This window comes from Lynx canadensis, chromosome A1, assembly GCF_007474595.2.
Source record: "Lynx canadensis isolate LIC74 chromosome A1, mLynCan4.pri.v2, whole genome shotgun sequence".
Classification (NCBI taxonomy): Eukaryota; Metazoa; Chordata; class Mammalia; order Carnivora; family Felidae; genus Lynx; species Lynx canadensis.
In genome coordinates this window covers 6565743-6584856 of record NC_044303.2, presented here as the reverse complement: position 1 = coordinate 6584856, position 19114 = coordinate 6565743, and the positions used below count along the sequence as shown (strand labels likewise).

Sequence of the window (19114 nt, the reverse complement as noted above, 5' to 3'; positions counted from 1 at the left end):
TCTTGAATTCATGTTTGGGTATTCATCCACCAACATTAAATCCCAGGAGAAGAGATGTGACAAAGCAGGACCCCCCTCTATGGCAGGAGTCCTTTGCTGATTTCAGAGGTGCCAGTGGCAGCCAATATGGAAAACACACTGGAACTTTCCCTTGGAGCTGGGCTGTGTTGGGAAGCCGATGGAAGAAGATACTAGGGACGTCATCATCTTTTCCCTGACCCATTCCCTGCAGCTTCTGAAGACATAGCAGAAAACAATATTCTTTGAAGGTACTGTATAAGAATTCCCCAAAGCAAAAACGCATGCTTCCAACTCACTGTTTCAGAAAATCGGGATCTAGTTCAGCCGCCGAATGAGCTGACTGGTGTGTTCACCTTGAGAGCCAGGTGAGCCCATCCCCTTGAGGAAGCCCCCTCTGTTCTCCATAGCATGATGGGCCACTGAGAGATGGACAGGGTGCAAGAGGCCTGAGGTTACCTGGAAACTATTCCCTGAAAAGGCAATCTCATGACTGAGGTTTTCTAAACAAATAACACCAAACTTCCCCAGGTGCTCCCCGGTCACTGTAATCTATCAGAGAGATGCTTTTATTCTTGACCTTGGCCCGTCTACGTTTCAAGATGAGTTCTCAGACAGACTTCAGATTTGGAAATCCCCAGGTCACATAAGGTTCCACTATCTGTAGCGTTTTTATGGTCTGGGGGATCACTTTGACAAGACATCACTGAGAATCTTCTTCAAGGGGAAGGCTTGCAATGAGCCTCCGCACCAGTAAAATCACCCCATTAACCCTCTGGATGCAACAACAAAGGCCACAGGATGCTTATCTGGCACTTCGAAGACATGAAGCTTCACTTTTAGTCGTCATCTTCGGTGTGCCTTGTCACGTTATTGCTGCCAGGAATTGTGTAGCAACAATTCCAGTCACTTAAACTTGACCTCTTTCCTTTTTCCCTTCTTCTGCTCCTTCTTTTTCAAAAGTGTCTGCTTTGCTTGAGTGGCTTTGAAGGCTTGATAAGCCTTCCTTTTTTTTTTTTTCCAGATTTTCTAGAACTAAAGGGATCTTGCTTCTTCGATCTTGCTCTGTCGTCTTTCCCTTTTTGTACTTTCTTGTTGGTATTGTTTGAATTATAAATGTTTTTAGTTTTGATGAGGTCCAATGTACCTACTTCTTTTGTTTCTTGTGCTTTTAGTGTCATATTTAGGAAAACATTGCCAAACCCAGGTCATTAAGGCTTACTCTTGTTCTTTCTTGTAAGGGTGTTATAGTTCTAGCTCATACATTTAGGTCTATGACCTCTTTTTTTTTTAATTTTTTATTTATATTTGAGAGAGAAAGAGAGAGAGAAAGAGAGACAGAGAGAGGGTACGCACAAGCAGGGGAGGAGCAGAGAGAGAGAGAAGGAATCTGAAACAATCCAAGCTGTCAGCACAGAGTCCGATGCAGGGCTTGAACTCATGAGCTGTGAGATCATGGCTTGAGCCAAAGTCAGACGCTTAACTGACTGAGCCACCCAGGTGCCCCTCTAACGATCTCTTTTTGAGTTGATTCTTTGTGTATGGTGTGAGGTAAGGGTCCAAGGTCATTCCTTTGTATATGGATACCAAGTTGCTTCAGCGTTATTGTGGAAAAGACTATTCTTTCCCCCAATGAATTATCTTGTCATCTTTGCCTAAAGCAAAGATGTTTATTGGCCATAAACATAAGGGCTTATTTCTGGACTCTCAGTTCTAGTCTATTAATGTGTTTGTCCTTATACCAGTAGAGCATTGTCTTGATCGCGACAGCTTTGTAGTAAGTTTTGAAATCAGGAAATGTCAGTCCTCCCAACCAGCTGTTCTTTTCATGATTATTTTGGCTCTTTGGGCCCATATGACTTCTAGGATCAGTTTGTCAATTTCTTCAAGAAAAGCCAGCTAGGATTTTGCATCGGAAGAGTAATTTGGGAAATATTGCCATTTTAACAATGTTAAGTCTCAACATCTTACCTTTGACAGAATCATTGAGTACACCTGTTTATCAGTAGTGACCTATTACCTCAAGGAAGGAAGGAGACAGAGCACAAATCTAGTATCTTCCTTTCATCTACATTCAGATTATGACACTGAGAAAGCTATGGAGATGCCACCTTTGAAGCAAACAGATTGTGCTTTGATTTTTAAAAGAAACTGAGAAAGATTGACGGAAAATCTTCAGCCTTTTAAGCGTCTCCGTCAGTTTTTTTTGGGGGGGGGAGCTGTTTTTGTTCTTTAACTCCCATCTGTGTCTGAACGGTGCTAGTTTTTCCAGAAAGAAAGATAATGGACAGACTCTGGTCGTCCTCAGTGGTTGGTAATAAAGAATCACTGGCACCCTGGCAGGACAGTACTGAAGATGGAACTGTGACTCTCTGTTTTATTTTTTATTTTTATTTTTTTTAATGTTTATTTATTTTTGAGACAATGCGAGAGACAGAGTGCAAGCAGGAGAGGGGCAGAGAGAGGAGGAGACACAGAATCCGAAGCAGACTCCGGGCTCCGAGCTGTCCGCACAGAGCCCGACACAGGGCTCGAACCCACGAACCGTGAGATCATGACCTGAGCCGAAGTCGGCCACTCAACCAACTGAGCCACCCAGGAGCCCCCGCTGTTTTATTTTTTAATCCAGACACTGTGGTGTGTTACTCGCCTGTCACAGGTCAACGTGTGTAGCTCCCGGGAGAAAATTGCTTTTCCCTGAAAACTCGTTGGCCCTGGATACAAATAAGCAGCCTGCTGGAGTGAGGCCGAAAACTCGAGTGGAGGTTAAGAGCGTGAGTCCACCTGAGCCCCCCACTTGGGTGAGCAGGGGGTAGGTATAGCTGGTACACCGCAGGGGGAGAGATGATCTGCTCTCCCTGCACCTTAACGACACAAGACTCTGAGACACAAGACGTGCGAATTTGGTTGAGTTTGTAGAAGCCACAGTTCCTAACCCCATCTGGAGGTGTTGATATTTTTGTCTCGGGCTTGCCAGTGTCCGTTCAATCCAGGCACAGACCTTTCCTCCTCACGTGCCCTCCTCCCCAAAGCCAACCACCTTGTAATTCTTAGAATGGGAACTTCTTACCCGGGCTCTGCACCGGGAGCCCTTTGACCTTTTCATCTCTCAGCTGGGTAGCTGATGGTGGAGATGCTTCCAGGAAGCCCCCTTTGAGACTTACTCCAGGCCCCTCAGAGGGCTTGGTGAGGAGGCAATGAGGTCGAGAACCAATGAGATGCTGGAAGCCTATCTGTAGTCTTTGGGTGCAAGTCTTTGGGTGTAGTCTTTGGGTCCCCTCGGGGACCAGAGTCAGGGCCTGTATGGTCACCATTCTTGGTTCCACTCCAAGGGTCTCAGTCTGAGCTGAGTATTTGGGATCTAGCCACACACGCTCTCTTGAGAATTTTTAAATGCCTCATCGTCCCAATAACCAGATGTGTTGTCAACAGAGTGATTTACACACCACCAGACGATTACCTTCTTTTCCTCTCTGGAAGTGGGATCTAGGAAGAAGGGCCAGACCCATCAGGGAAGGTCTGAGGGTCAGGCGGTCGGGGTCTGGCTTTCTGGAAGCCACCGCAGTGCTCCCTGGGCACCTCAACTGCACGTTCAAAGGTGGGAGCACCAGCCCATTGAGGAACACTGGTCCCCGGAAGTGTGCCGCAGTCGGGTAGACCAGGTGTCTGATCAGGGTTGGGAAGCAGGGTCCTCAGTGAGAGGGAGCAACTATGAGGTTCCACTAAAGTAGAGATTTTGGGTGTGTCTTTCCAGTTGCCGACCAGTAAGGAGCCTGAGCATTGGTTGAACGGACGTTAAAAAATTTTTTTAAATCTGTACCTGTTTTCATAAAACCAAGAGTTACTTAGGGAAGATCAGACTGGCTACTCCATACACAGTGAGCCATGAGCAGGCACTGGGTTCTGTTCCAATCACAGGGCAACGGTGGTGATAAAGAGAAACAGCCCCTGCTCTCACGGGCTGGTGGTTGTCGAAGGTAGAGAAACGGTAAAGAAAACGGGGGGGGGGGGCGCCTGGGTGGCGCAGTCGGTTAAGCGTCCGACTTCAGCTCAGGTCACGATCTCGCGGTCCGTGAGTTCGAGCCCCGCGTCGGGCTCTGGGCTGATGGCTCAGAGCCTGGAGCCTGTTTCCGATTCTGTGTCTCCCTCTCTCTCTGCCCCTCCCCCGTTCATGCTCTGTCTCTCTCTGCCCCAAAAATAAATAAACGTTGAAAAAAAAAATTAAAAAAAAAAAAAAAAGAAAACAGGGGGTTCCTGTAGAATTGTCTCACCGAATCCCCGGGAGTGGAGAAGTCCCATCCCCCAAACGCACACAGGGAAGCTGAGACTTCAAGAGGCCAGGTCAACCACCTAGACCGTGCGGAAAATTATTGGTGCCATCTAATTCAATTCCGGGTCATCTGACTCCAGATCCCGTGTTCTTTCCAGAACCTCCCTCCGGCCCCTCATTTTACAAATGGTCTCTGACCGCTCTCCGAAACCCAGACACTTCCACGGGGCTGTGTGTGGAGAAGCTGTTTTCTGTTTTTCTTCCTCGCGGGAGTGAGTAACGGTGGGCCTGCCAGTGCCCTTCTAAAAGGGAAGTCAGGCAGCAAGGCCTTGTTCCAAGGTCAGGGCCCCAAGGAGAAAGTCCTTCCACCCCAAGGGCACTCCAGCACTTCTCCGGCTGTGCCTGGCTGGCTCCCTCCTGCCGCCTCCCTGCCTGACAGACGATGGCTCTCAGGGTCCCAGCTGTCCCCATGACACCCTGAGGGTCGCTGCTATTTTTAAACCCTTTGAATCTGACAGGTGAAGAATTGCCGTCATTTTCACACTGAATAACATTCATTATTCGTTATCTGTGGTGAAAGACCCTGGTTACCCGGGTACTTCCTTCTAAACCAAGCCAAGGAGGCCCTTTTAACACTGAGAGGGAAGAGCCCCCGGTTTTACACCTGCCGAAGTGTGACAATAAAAGGAGGAGGGGCCTCTCTGTTGAGGAGGAGGGGAGGGCTCCGCTGACTCAGGGGGAGGGCCCCGAGTCCTGCCCAAGAAAGAACCGGGCTTAGAGAATATCTACGGCTGTCGTGTCAGCAGCTGGGAATGATCCTCTGTGTCTTGAACGTGCTCGCTGGATGAGGAGGGTGACTCCACAGAATAATAAGGCTTCTTCAGTTCAGTGTGGCTGGTACAGAGGAAAATCACGTGTCTAAGGGGTCTGCAAGCCCGCACGTGTTTCACGCCCCACATCTGAGAGGCTTCCTCTTGCCCACCGCTCATGTGGCACAAACCCAGCCACCTCCCAGTAAGTGTGTGTGATGTCGTCAGGAGCCCACCTGACCAGGTGGGAGAAGTCACCCATCGGGGACCTGCCGGTCCCCTGTGGCCGGCCCGGGCGGCCCGGGTGGAGGGCCCTTGCCGCAGCCGCGTGGGGCGCCGAATTCAACTCCTGGCCCTACTTTTCCGAGAGCAGGGCTTTGGCCAGGTGTCCCTAACACCCCGGCTCTCCTGTCTCCGGCCGGAGACTCAGTTCACACAAATGGTTGACATCGGCTTTCATCTACGCCGGGGGCCCCGGGGACACTTGACTGGGTGCTTTTGTAAAGCACCACACAGCTCAGAGCGTGCTCTCACTCGTCGGCTTCCCAGGCTTGGTCTGACGGCACAGAAACAGATTTGAACTTCACACACTGTGCCTTGGGGCTCGCCGGCTGCAGAAATAGTGCAGGAGGGGAACAGCCGGCAGAAGGAGACGCGATGGTCCTTCTGAAATCTGGGGCGAGTCTCAGCTCTCCTCCTGCTTTTCCCTTCTCTGCCGAGGCCCCTAACAGACGTGGCTGTTCCACTCACAGCCACGGAGAGTACCGTGGACAGAGACACCTGTTAGGGAACTCTGCCGGGCCACCTGCTCAGGCCGGCCAACGGTGCGGGGAGGGGAGAGAGGTGGCTGTCCCCTGCGGATGTCCTGGGACGCTGGACCAGATCAAGGGCTCGGGATCCTGGCACGGAGCTGGGCAGAGGGATGCAAACGCTCCAGCGGAGGGGCAGGTCCCAGGCAAAGGGCTAAACCCCACGGACCCCAGTTCAGCGAGGGGGAGGCAGACCGTCCATCCCTTTGGCTTCTGACGACCTAGAGGTGTGGGGTGTTCTGTCACGTGCATGCCGTGGTATGTCCTGGAAAGAGTCGGCTCACAGGCAGAGGCGGCAAAATGATTTGGAAACTGTCTTGGTGTTTCACGTGGGTTGCGTGTTTCCACAGAGTAAAAATGAGTTGTTTGCCCCCTCACCATAAAACGCGAATCTAATTATCTTCATTTTTAAACTTTTTTTTTTAATGTTTATTTATTTTTGAGACAGAGAAAGACAGAGCATGAACAGGGGAGGGGCGGAGAGAGAGGGAGACACAGAATCCGAAACAGGCTCCAGGCTCCAAGCCGTCGGCACAGAGCCCGACGCGGGGCTCGAACTCACGGACCGCGAGATCATGACCCGAGCCAAAGTTGTCCGCTTAACCGACTGAGCCACCCAGGCGCCCCTAATTATCTTCATTTTTAAAAAAATGTTTATTTATTTACTTATTTTGAGAGAGAGGGCGCAAGCAGGGGAAGAGAGAGAGAGAGAGAGACGGCGCAAGCAGGGGAGGGACAGAGAGAGAGAGAGGGAGAGAGAGAACCCCAACAGCGCAGCGCAGAGCCCGACGCGGGGCTTGAACTCACCAGCTGCAGGATCACAACCGGAGCCGAAATCAAGAGTCGGTCGCTGACCGATGAACCCACCCAGGTGCCCTAAGAATTATTCTCATTTCTGACTGTACCAATAAAATCCAAACGCGAACAAACATGTTCATTAAACCAGCGGTCTTGTCCAGAAACATAGCCCCCAGGGTCTTGCTTGCTGGCCGCCTGCCCTTACATACCAACCTTTGCGCCTGGCAGTTGCCTGGATGTGGTCTGGGGGAGCCATGCTTCTGTGTTTCCTCCTGTGGTCTCAAGGCTCAGCTGTGTCTCTGGTAAGCGCTATGTCAGCAGGAGGCCCCTTGGGCTGCTGTGTCCCGTGGGCATCCAGCCACCTAAGGGAAAGGACAATAGGACAGTCTGAGCCCTACCTGGCTGCTTTAGGTGACTCCTGCTACCTCAAGGCCTGCCTCCCTCGCTCCATGAATGTTCCTGTTGTTCTATGGCTCATATCCAGGAATATGTGAGCCCTGAGCACTTGCCCGTTTGACTGTGGGAATAAAAGCTAATATTTACAGAGTTCTCACTGTCTGTTAGTGTCTTTATCAATGTCTTTAATTCTCAACATTACGAAATAGCTGTGGGTATCACCCCCACATCTCAGACAAGGAAACTAAAACCTAGAGCATCCAGGTGACTTGTCCAAGGGCACACTGATAGAGAAGGGGGAGTTGGGACTTGGGCCAAGGCTGTGTGATTCCAAAGATCCCCCCCCCACACACACACACCATCCCCAGAACATCACAGCATCCTAGTTTTCTGGAGTGGGTGGAAAGGAGAGTAGATAGCTTCCTCTCTGGCGTACAGGTGAGATGCTCATGAGCCTGAAATCCCCACCTTGGCCATGACCTCCTTTGGGGAAAGTGACCACAGGTGGGTTTCTAGCCCCAATTTGTCATGGCATACACCATGTGTCAATCAAAATGAGTCCTGCTACCCTGACTGCAACTGATTGGGCCACCAACCTCTGTGAGAGTGGAACAGTGTCTCTTAATTGTTGGTGAACCTCCAGTACCTAGCACAGAGTAGATGCTGAATAAATACTTGTTGAGTGAATGAGTAAATGAATGGATGGATCCAAAATTGGTGCCTCAACCGGGCAGCCATGTCTGGGTTATAAAAATGTGAGATCTCGGGGCGCCTGGGTGGCGCAGTCGGTTAAGCGTCCGACTTCAGCCAGGTCACGATCTCGCGGTCCGTGAGTTCGAGCCCCGCGTCAGGCTCTGGGCTGATGGCTCAGAGCCTGGAGCCTGTTTCCGATTCTGTGTCTCCCTCTCTCTCTGCCCCTCCCCCATTCGTGCTCTGTCTCTCTCTGTCCCAAAAATAAATAAACGTTGAAAAAAAAATTAAAAAAAAAATGTGAGATCTCTAAGGTGGACCAAAACTTTACTAACGGATGGTCCACATTGGCTGGTGACAAACTGATGATACGAGGTCTTTGGAAAGTATGGAAGTCAGGTGCACTCTGAGGCGGGCGTGTCCTTTCCATGAAGCCCGTTGTACGTCCCAGGCTGGCGAGTGCAGGGAGCCAGAAGGACAGCGCAGGACAGGGGCCGGTGTCCTCTCTCTGCTGCTCAGGTCTCTGGTATCTTTCACTTAACCCCCAGTGTCAAAGGGGACTTGAGATGCTCACTTTCTCGGAACATTAACGAGCATCTCCAGGACTTATCCAGCCTGGTAGAGAAAATTGTGTAGTTCTAGGTGGGCCAAAGCAGTACGCAGAAGGGCGTGGGGGAGGGCAGGGTCCAGTCTGTCCATCTGCTTCTTTTCTCCAGTTGGTCAAGAGAATTCAGTGCCCCTGTATTCGTGCGCGCGCATGCCTCTGTGCGTGTGTGTGCGTGTGTGTGCGCGCGCACGCATGTGGAGAAGGGGAGGGAAACGACTGCCCATTCTTTGCTTCCCAGGGACACAGGACTGTGGCAGAACAGCGATAACATCTTGGTGAATGAAAAGATGTGGGACACTATGTCTCCAAACACCTGGCCATCCCGCTGCCCTGGGGAAACGTTTACTTGCGTAGCAAAGAGCACGTCCCTGTATTTATGTATTTATGTTACGTGGGGCCTCAGTCTTGAGCTGTGGGAACCCACAGAAGGAGGAAACATGGCTCTAAGCAGAACAAAAATGTTAGTAAGCTTGAGTTAAGCTACCACACAATTTGTGAGCTACTTCGAAGCATTATGGACTAACGATTTTCTTTTTAGCTCCCATCAGGGCTGGCAAATTCCCATCAGTACTAGTCTTGAGTAATTTGGCTTTGTATTTTAGAATAATGTGCGCTGTCTGTGATCAACACCCCAGACTTCCCACTGTTATTGATGCCCTGGGCCTGATTTGGTCGGCAAGGGGGCAGGGGTCACAAGGTCATTTTCTGGCTTGTTCCTGAGCCTGTAGGTGATTGCTTTCTGTGGTTGCTGCTGTGACAAGGCCACAGTCCGGAACAAAACAGAAAGCCTCATCCTGCAGGCATCAGTTCTTACAATTGCCAGAGTGTTCTAGCAAGGATAAACCTTAGTGATGCTTCCCATGGGTGGCTGGCCTACAAAGCCCACGGGCAGCCTCCCTCCTGGTTTTGCCCAGAGGAGGCACAGGGGCATCATGGCACAGCGGGCTAGACGTTCGGTCGTTTGCCCCTTCCCCGCGCACAGGGGCGCTGCGATCGAGAAAGTGCTCGGGATGGTGCATCCTAACGAAAGGCTAAAGAAATGATTCTGTGCGGTGACTGTAGCACCAGCTGCCAATGCAATCAGCAAGTAGCTGCACGCTCTCACCTTGTTTTTCGAACGTCAAAAAACAGTGTAAAAGTGTGCCGGTGCCCATCGCTGGGAGGGAGAGGGATTTCATCTCGGGATCGGCTCTGAGGATTAATGGTGACTGCCCGGAGGGCTTGTCAGGCTGAGTCCAGGCTCCCATGGCAAGCGCTAGGGATTGATTAACCACGTCTGCCGTCAGAGCAGGCGTGGGGACAGTGGGGTTGCTGGTAACATTTTGCCGACTGGTTTATAATGTGGATTTATGAGAGGGATTCTATCATGCCCCCTGTAATGGCAGTGCACCGACTCTCCTCATCCCTTTTACAAAAATATTGCGAAGATTTTCCTCACTAGATGAAACTGAGTCCGTCCTCACTAATTGTCCCTGGAAAACAAAGGGCGGCCGGAGGAAAGACCAAGGAATCACGGCTGTATCTGGGATTGTGTGAAATTCCTCAGTGGGGGCCTGCTGGCCATTCAAGCTTACAGGGAAGAATGCAAGCTTTGCATTTGAATCTGACCTCCCACTAGCTGAGTGACCGTGAGCAGGTTACTTTACCTCTCTGAGTCTGTTTCTCCATCCCTAGCGTGGAGCAAAGGATGCCTCCCGTCCTGAATGGGTGTGATCATTCGAACTTGCTTATGCAAAGATTAGGGAATTGGGTTGAGTCCTGTAGGGAAGACAAAGCTGTGCATGGTTGAGGGATGGGGAGTTCTGGTTCATAGAGCATTCTGGTAATTGGTCTCCACACCATAACTGAATAACCACCTTTCCTCAGATCCTTGGGTGGCATAATGGGAAAAGCCATGGGATGAAAGTCAGAAGACCTGAGCACCCATTCCAGCTTAGCTACTTCCCAACTGGGGGATCCCAGAAAACTAACCTCTCGGAGCTCCAAGGTCTCATTTCAGTGAAGCGTAGCGAAAGCTAACATTCCCACTGTTTGGACGATTTCGACCAAACAATCGTTAGGAAAGTGCCTGCTTCATAGTAGTTACTCAAAAGCTATGTATCAAAGCTTTACTTTTTCAAGCTTGCGTTTGGTAATACACTTAATGTTTTTAGAACAGTTCCAGATTTATTTAAAAAAACTGAGGAGAGAGTACAGAGAGTCTCCATATCCCCAACCCACAGTGTTGCCTATTATTAACATCGTACAATGGTGTGGTGCATCTGTTAGAATTAATGAATCAATGTAGACCCGTTATTATTATTTTGAAAAAAAATTTTTTTTTAATTTTTTTTAATGTTTATTTATTTTTGAGACAGAGAGAGACAGAGCATGAATGGGGGAGGGTCAGAGAGAGAGGGAGACACTGAATTGGAAACAGGCTCCAGGCTCTGAACAGTCAGCACAGAGCCCGACGTGGGGCTCGAACTCACGGACCGCGAGATCATGACCTGAGCCGAAGTCGGCCGCTTAACCGACTGAGCCACCCAGGCGTCCCTATTTTGAAAAAATTTTTAATGTTTATTATTTATTTTTGAGAGAGAGAGAGAGAGAGAGACAGACAGACAGAGCATGAGGGGGTAGGGGCAGAGAGAGAGGGAGACACAGAGTCCAAAGCAGCCTCCAGGCTCTGAGCTGTCAGCACAGAGCCGGACACAGGGCTTGAGCCCATGAACCGTGAGATCATGAGCTGAGCCAAAGTTGGATGCTTAACCGACGGAGCCACCCAGGCGCCTCATTCTGGTGCCCCTGGATTCATTATTATTAACCGACGTTCGTGACTCATTCAGGTTGCCTTAGCTGTCACCTAATGACCCTTTGCTGTTCCAGGATCCCAACGTTACATTCGCTTGGCATGTCTCCTCAGGCTCCTCCTGGCTGTGACAGCTTCTCAGACTTCTCCTATCTACATAAATTATTTAGCGATTTGTCTCTTCTCTCCATGTATTTATTTTGCACTCACTTATTTATATTAATATGAACTAATGGATATTAATTTCATACTTCGAGTCATAATCCAACACTACTTTATTTATTTTGTTACTCAAATGGCTCCAGCTTTGGCCATCGAGAGCTCTTTCTGTTGGCCTCTGTGTCCCCTGACATGCTATCATCAGTGTACGTTTTTTTTTTAACACATCGTTGGTTTCTGACCCTACGAGATGTCTTTTAGCTCTTAATTTTGTTTATTTATTTATTTTTTAAACGTTTATTTATTTTAGAGACAGAGAGAGACAGAGCATGAACAGGGGAGGGTCAGAGAGAGAGAGAGGGAGACACAGCATTGGAAACAGGCTCCAGGCTCTGAGCTGTCAGCACAGAGCCTGATGCGGGGCTTGAACTCACGAACTGTGAGATCATGACCTGAGCCGAAGTCGGACGCTTAACTGACTGAGCCACCCAGGTGCCCCTATTTTGAAATAATCATAGAATCAAAGGAAATTGCAAAGAAATGCACAGGAAATCCCATGCATCTATTCTCCAGTCTTCCCCAAAGTTAACATTTTCCCCAACAAGGTAAAAACCAGGAAGTTGATATTGATACAATCTGTATTTTTTATTTCTTTATTTAAAAACAATTTTTAATATTTATTTATTTTTGAGAGAGACAGAGTGCAAGTTGGGGAGGGGCAGAGAGAGAGGGAGACACAGAATCTGAAGCAGGCTCCAGGCTCTGAGCCGCCAGCACAGAGCCCGACATGGGACTCGAACTCATGAACTACAAGATCATGACCTGAGCTGAAGTTGGATGCTTAACCGACTGAGCCACCCGGGCGCCCCTGATATGGGTACAATCTATAGAGCTGATTCAGATTTCTCCAGTTATACATGCACTTGTGTGTGTGTGTGTGTGTGTGTGTGTGTGTGTGACACTATGCAATTTTGTCACATCTATAGCTAATTGTAACCACCACCACCACAATCAAGATAAGGGACTATTCAATCACCACATGACTCCCTTTATAATGATCTCCCCCATCCCGCCCCATCCATCCCTAATCTCTGGCAACTGGTAATCTGTTCGCCATCTCTGTCGTTTCGCTGTTTGAAGAACGTTATGTAAATAGAATCACCCAATGAACGATATTTGAGATTGGCTATTTTCACTCAGCCAGTTCCCTTGGGATTCATGCCGGCTATTGTGTGTATCAGTCCTTCATGCCTTTTATTGCTGTGTGGTGTCCCATGCCATGGCTGTCCCACAATTAGTTTAATCATCCCCCGTTGAAGGACATCTTGGGGTAGTTACCAGCTCGGGACTATTTTGAATAAAGCTGCTGTGACCATTTGTGTACATGTTATGTATTGCATAAGTTTTCATTTCTCTGAGATAAATGCCCAAGGGCACAATGGCTAAGTCATATGGCCATCCATTTTAAGTTTTAATTTTTATTTTATTTAAATGTTTATTCGTTTTTGAGAGGTGGGGGGAGGGGCAAAAGCAGGCGGGGAGAGGGGGGACAATCCATTCTAAGTTTTAAAAGAAAGTCTTATCCAGAATGGCTGTGCCATTTTCCATTCCTGACAGCATCGTCTGAGTGGTCCGGTTTCTCTGCATCCTTGCCAGCATTTGGTGGTGTCACTATTTTTTATTTTATCTGTTCCGGTGAAGGTGTGGGAATACCGCACTCTGGTTTTGAACTTGCGTTTCCTTACATCTCTTCATGTGCTTCTTTGTGAATCTTCAAGCTTTTCAGTGACGAAAATAAAGTAACAACTACATATTGCCAAATTACTAACCACGGGTACATTTTTCTTAAGAGTCAGAAAGGAGCTACTCTGGGCTCTTTGGGTTGTTTTTTTAGGAGCCGGGAACCCTCCAGAAGGCTGCGGAACATGCAGAGGATACACAGGCGGGAACATGCAGAGACTGAGCCCAGGTTGAAGTAGCAGTGGGTGTTAGTTGAACACTTACTTTAGACCGAGTGAGACCAGGCACTTGCACTTTCTTGAGTGCTCCCACAAATCCGCAGTGGGGTCGAAGAGAGTGAGCACTTTGCTATTTGCCCAAACAGATGGCAATTCGAAGAACCAGAATTCAAAACTAGGCCTGTGGGACTTCTCTTATACTCTCCATTACAGCATTTTCTGATGAGAGTCTGGAACAGAAATAGGGACCCAGATTCTGGCTGATTGAACTTTCCAGTTACACCGTTGGATCCTTGATGAGGGAGTGTCTCTCCTCCTTCAGTCTCCGGACCCGGTTGGGTGAAGTGAACATAAAGTGAATTAACGTGCATTGTCCGTACACTTGCGATTTCCCCTCTTATCACTCGGCTTCCTGAGGCGCCGGAAAAGATTCTGACTCCTATTATCCAACCCTTTCTCTCTAATTCAACAAAGCCTATTAATGCCAGTTTATCACCTTTCCTTGGATTTTTACATCAGAGACACATTCCGCCACCAAAGGCAGGCCCCTTCAAAGGCATTACGTAGCTTTGCACAAGGGTCCCGGGGAGGGGGGCGCCCGGGAGGAGTGGGTTTGGCGGTGAGCCCGGGGAAGGCGTGCAAGACCGGGGAAGGCGTGGCACCGGGCCCCCCTCTGCAGAGCACCTGCCACACCGGCTTCGGCTTTTCTGAGCCGCAGTGACAGACTTCTTCCTTATCTGAGCCACTGCCCTCCTGGGCGTGTGTCGCACACAGCTGAGCCTGCATCTAGCCAACGCAGGTAGTGCCCCCGTGAACGGCCCTGTACCACCCACCTCCCTTCTCTGCCCGCTGAGGACAAGACTAATCTGTCCTCGTCCCGGGGTGACCTCATGTCCTCACTGCTGCAGACCCTACCAATCATTTGGAGCTGCCCCGTGAGATGAACCCAATGCCATCCTTGTCTGGAGGTGAAGGACGCCACAACCACGTCCCGAAGACTTCTGCTCTGCAGACGAGCCCGTGTCCCTGTTGGTCTGCGGTGTAAGGCCTTGGATGTAACCTACGCTCGTGGCATTTACAGGAGAGGATATGGCAGGAGCGAGACCCTTAATGCTGCCCGCTTGGGGACACCCAGCCATGGCTCGGCAAAAGAAGTGGCATTCAGAATTTATATTCATCTGGGTCGGCTGCTGAACATTCTGCAGCAAAAGGAGGGCATCCCTTGGGGGCAAGACTATATCTCCCAAGCCCCTTATCCCCAGTTGGCCCGTAGTGGTAGTTCTTGAAATGGTTTGTTTTGAAAAGAGGAAGGGAGCAAGGCGGGCACCCACAGAGAAGGCCCACGTCCCTGTCAAAGACCCAGGGCAGCTCTATCTGGCTTGTATTGCACGCTAGAGGTAGGTTGGTTTTCCTGCCTCTGGGCTGCTCTTGGAATACGTGAACAAACACGTCCCGAGGGCCATCCAGGCCCCGAGGAGTCTGGTGCCGTGGCCAAGAGCACCAGCTCCAGAGGTGGGGCGCCGGGCCGGAGTCCCAGTTCCTCCACTCCCCCAAGGAGAATACTTCCAGAGGGCTCTACAAGTATCCTTTTTAACACAGCTCAAGAGCGGATAAAGTGACCAAGATATTTTTAGTATAAAACGGGGGAGTCCTCCTTGGAAGATTGTTCTGTACGTGCTTAATCCTGAAGCCAGAGCAGACCTGCCTCCATGGGGATGGTCCTAAGCCTGCCCAGCTGTCTCCGTGGAAAGCGAAGAAATGAGCGAGTGGTGGGGGAGGGGGCAGGCAGAGTTGATGGAACGAAATTCAAAAGTGTTAAGGAGAAACGTCGAAGGATGGATAGCTTGCTCAAGCAGCCCTGGCAGAAGGTGACACAAATCACTGGCAGTCCCTTCCCCACGAAAGAGGCTGGTGTGTGATGTGTTCAAGCACATGAGGCAGCAAATAAACGGGCTGCTTTTACTTGGACAGCCAAAGCGCTGACCCTAGGCTTTGAGCTCTGTCTTTGGTTTCAGAAGCCAGGGATGCCTGATCTTCTGGTTCCTTCTTGGAAGAATCATCAGTTTGAAGCCATACACATCTCAGATATTTGGATGTGAAGTTTCTGCGGGATTAGATCCACGGATCCAGGCAGCTGTGATATTGTGATTTATAATAAGAAATGTAGGTTGGGTCTTCCCCCAGTTCCGGCAGAGCTCCTAAAACCCTTAGAATTGCCTAAGAGAGCTCCCTTTGCAGGAGTCTTCTGTTTTGCTTTTTCCACTTTGGGAATACACCTAAGGATGGGGCTGGTTCCCAGGAAAACTGGTGGAGGGATGAGAGGGCTGGGACTTTCAGTCCCTCCCCCTGATCTCTGGGAGGGGAGGGGGGCTGGAGGTTGAATCAATTACTAAGGACCAACGACTTAATCAATCGTGCCTATGTCATGAACCCTCCATAAAACCCCAAAAGAATAGGGTTTGGAGAGCTTCGAGGTTGATAAGTGCTTCGAAATTTGGGGGCAGTGCCCTGCTCAACAAGGAATATCATGGGCAGAGCCCCCAGGTCAAGCTTCTACCCCACAAGGCATGGGCTGAACTTGTAAGTAGGCCCTCCGGCTGTGGGCCACGCAAGCGTAGTCTGATGCTGTAAATGAGCATAGAACGTGTGGACAGGGGCAGTAATGGCAGGCCAGGCTGACTAGGTGGGCACTGGGACAGAGGAGAGCACTGGGGTTTACTCTCATCCTGGTGTGAGCCCTTCTTTCAAACCTCCGGGGGCCTTGGCAAGCAGCGGCCACTGTGTCCCCCGCACATTCCCTGTCTGGGTCTTAATTCTCCCACTCCCTGGGTGCGCAGACCCCCCAACCTCTGTCCCTTCTACAATCAACTTACAGATGCCTGCCCTACCGCCCTCCAGGAGGATCCAAACAAGGAAAGGTCCGGCAGCCTCGGACACTGGAGGGCGCAGCCCATGGCTCAGGGACTATGGCCCCCAGCACCGTCTGTCTAGGCTTAGATGGTATGAACATTTTCCTACAATGAAAAGCTTGTTGGTGGGCAGGGTGGAGGCCAGCCTGTGAGCGACTCCCTCCTCTGCCAACCAGTGGCCCAGCCCTGGCTCAAGCTGATGCCTACCTTGCTCTCTCTCTCTCTCCTCTGGGCCACCCGCCTGAACTTGCATTTCTGAGTCTTGCGGTCCACAGTTCGGTGAAATCTGATGGGTTCTGCTTCCTCTTGGCCTCTGTGCATTGGAGGAATATCGACCCTTGGGTGGCAGCCGGGCTTGCAGAGCAGAGGCACTGGGGCTCCATTTACACCGCTAAACCCGTTTCCAACCTTATCGTCATCCAGGGCCCTCCCCCCAGAATTACTAGCTTTGCTGGCATCTTGTACAAATGCCCCACCCTGTCATACAGGAGGGGACAGCCTTGCTGCAGCAGCCTGCCTTTGTGGGGGGGGGACGCTGTTAAGTTAGCTGTTGTCCCCGTGGCGGGTTTCACTTACCATCAGCGTGCTGCCTACCCCCCCCCCCCCCACTGCATCTCAGGGCTCTTTCTTGACAATGACAATGGCCCCGCACACAGGAGTCCTTCCTGATCCATGGGGGACATGTTCCAAGACCCCCCAGTGGATGCCTGAAACCATGGAGAGTACCAGACCCCATATGGACTACATTGTTTTCTGTAAGCACAAATCCACAATAAAGTGTAATTCCTAAACTAGAACACTACACTAACAAGAACTAATTAGAACGATTATAATATACTATAATAAAAGTTATGTGGATGTGGTCTCTCCCTCTCTCAAAATATCTTATTGTACTGCATTCACCCTTCCTCCTTTGATACAAAGGCTACGAGTGAGGCGAATGATGTGGGCATTGTGACCTAGTGCTAGGCCGCCTTTTGACCACGAGTGAGAGGGGGGATCATCTGTTTCTGGACCGTGGTTGACCCCGGGTGACTGAAACCTCACAGAGCAAGCCCAGGATATGGTTGGGGGAGGGCCTCCTGTGCCATAGGGGGCAGCAGAGATCGACTTCAGCCTCTTGCAGAGGACAAAGGGATCCACAGGCCAATACCTAAGTGGGCTTGCCTGCCATCTTGGGTCTGGGACCTGGAAACTGGTACTTTTATTTCAACTGCTAAACAATCTGCTTTGAAGTAGTTTGTGTAATGGGAAGAGGGTGTGTGCACTCTTAAAGTATTACACTGATGTGTTGTGTATTTTCCCGTGGCTTTTCGCGTATTGAAGCAATGCGATTTAGTGGCGGTGGGGGGAGAAGGTGGATATCACCTTGAAGAAAGAAATCCTTATGCATTTTGAGTCTCCAGTTAGAGAGTCTTCAATCCAAAGAAACAGTAGTCTTGAAAGCCAGACTTCATCGATGCAGAAAAGTTCCAAATTCAAAAGCTTCCATTTATGTGAGAAGAACAACCATCGGTCATTGGCCCTGTCAACATTGAGTGTTATCGCAAGACATGGTGTATGGGGAAAGCAGGAAATGGTGTGTGAGAACAGCCTGCTACCCCAGAAGGGGAAAATCCCCCCCGGCACTTGAAAATGCTTAGAGAAGTCTGAAAGAGATGAGCCTTTTTTAAAAAAATGTTTAAATGTTTATTCATTTTTGAGAGAGAGAGAGAGAGAGAGAGACAGAGTGCAAGCAGGGGAGGGGCAGAGAGAGGGGGGAGACACAGAATCCGAAGCAGGCTCCAGGCTCCGAGCTGTCAGCACAGAGCCTGACGCGGGCCCGAACCCTAGAACTGTGAGATCATGACCTGAGCTGAAGTCGGACGCTCAACTGACTGAGCCACCCAGGTGCCCCTCCTTTTTTTAAATGTTTATTTATTTTGAGAGAGAGGGAGCTCACGAGAGCATGGGGGAGGGGCAGAGAAAGAGGGAGAGAAAGAGAATCCCAAGCAAGCTTTGCACCATCAGCACAAAGCCCTACGAGGGACTCAATCTCACGATCCATGAGATGGTGACCTGAGCTGAAATCAAGACTGGAATGCTTAACCAACTGAGCCACCCAGGCGCCCCTGAAAGGGATGATTCTTGAATTAAGATGTTTCTTGGGCCTCTGAGAAGGTCTGGGTGAAAAGGGCCTCTGAGAAGGTCTCGGTGAGAAGGTCTGGTCCTCAGTGCGCCCAGGCACCAGGCCTTCAGGACCCAGAGCTGGGACTGAGGCTCCTGGAATGGAAGAGATGGTTCTGAACAGGAAGACACGGTGTTACAGGGAGAAGTGGGTCTCTCCCGAGCCAGCCCCACTCATCAGTAGGCATATAGCCTCCAGAGCAAGATGGGCGTGCTTACTACCCTGACCTTGACAAAAGCTAGCCTTTGCTGCACGGAGAGCCGGGACCATCTGTCCAGAGCAGCACGGCTTCATCACAGAGCCTTCCCTTTCTCTGATTCTGAGGCCCGGGGGTTTCCCCTTGGAGCTCAGGCACCTTCCCCGGCCTGGCCTGCAGCAGTGGGGGAGCTGGGGGCCCAGTCTTTGTGTCCTGGAAACAGGAGGGGGGGTTGTTGAGAAAGGACCAGCAGTGGGACGCCCGTGGATGAGCCAGAGGGGGACGAGGCTCAGGACGGCAGGCCTCCCTCCGTATCCCTTACCCTCTGCCGCCCTGGCCCAGCTGCCTTCGGGCAGTTTCGGGCTCCAGCTGGCCTATCCAAAAGCAAGGGTAGGGCCACCCACCTCGCCGGGGAGCGTTTCAGACCTGACTTGATTGCTCCCTCCTTGGATCCCCAAGCCCTGGGCAGTGGCACCTGGCACTTGGTGGTCCTACCTCGTGTCCTAAGTAACCTGACATGCATAGCTTGACTCTTTT

At 50.4% G+C, this 19114-nt stretch overlaps 1 pseudogene; it reads right to left on the bottom strand.

Moving 5' to 3' along the window:
• Positions 1–336: 336 nt before the first annotated feature.
• The window catches only part of LOC115498604, an 87564-nt pseudogene continuing 68786 nt past the window's right edge, over positions 337–19114 (bottom strand).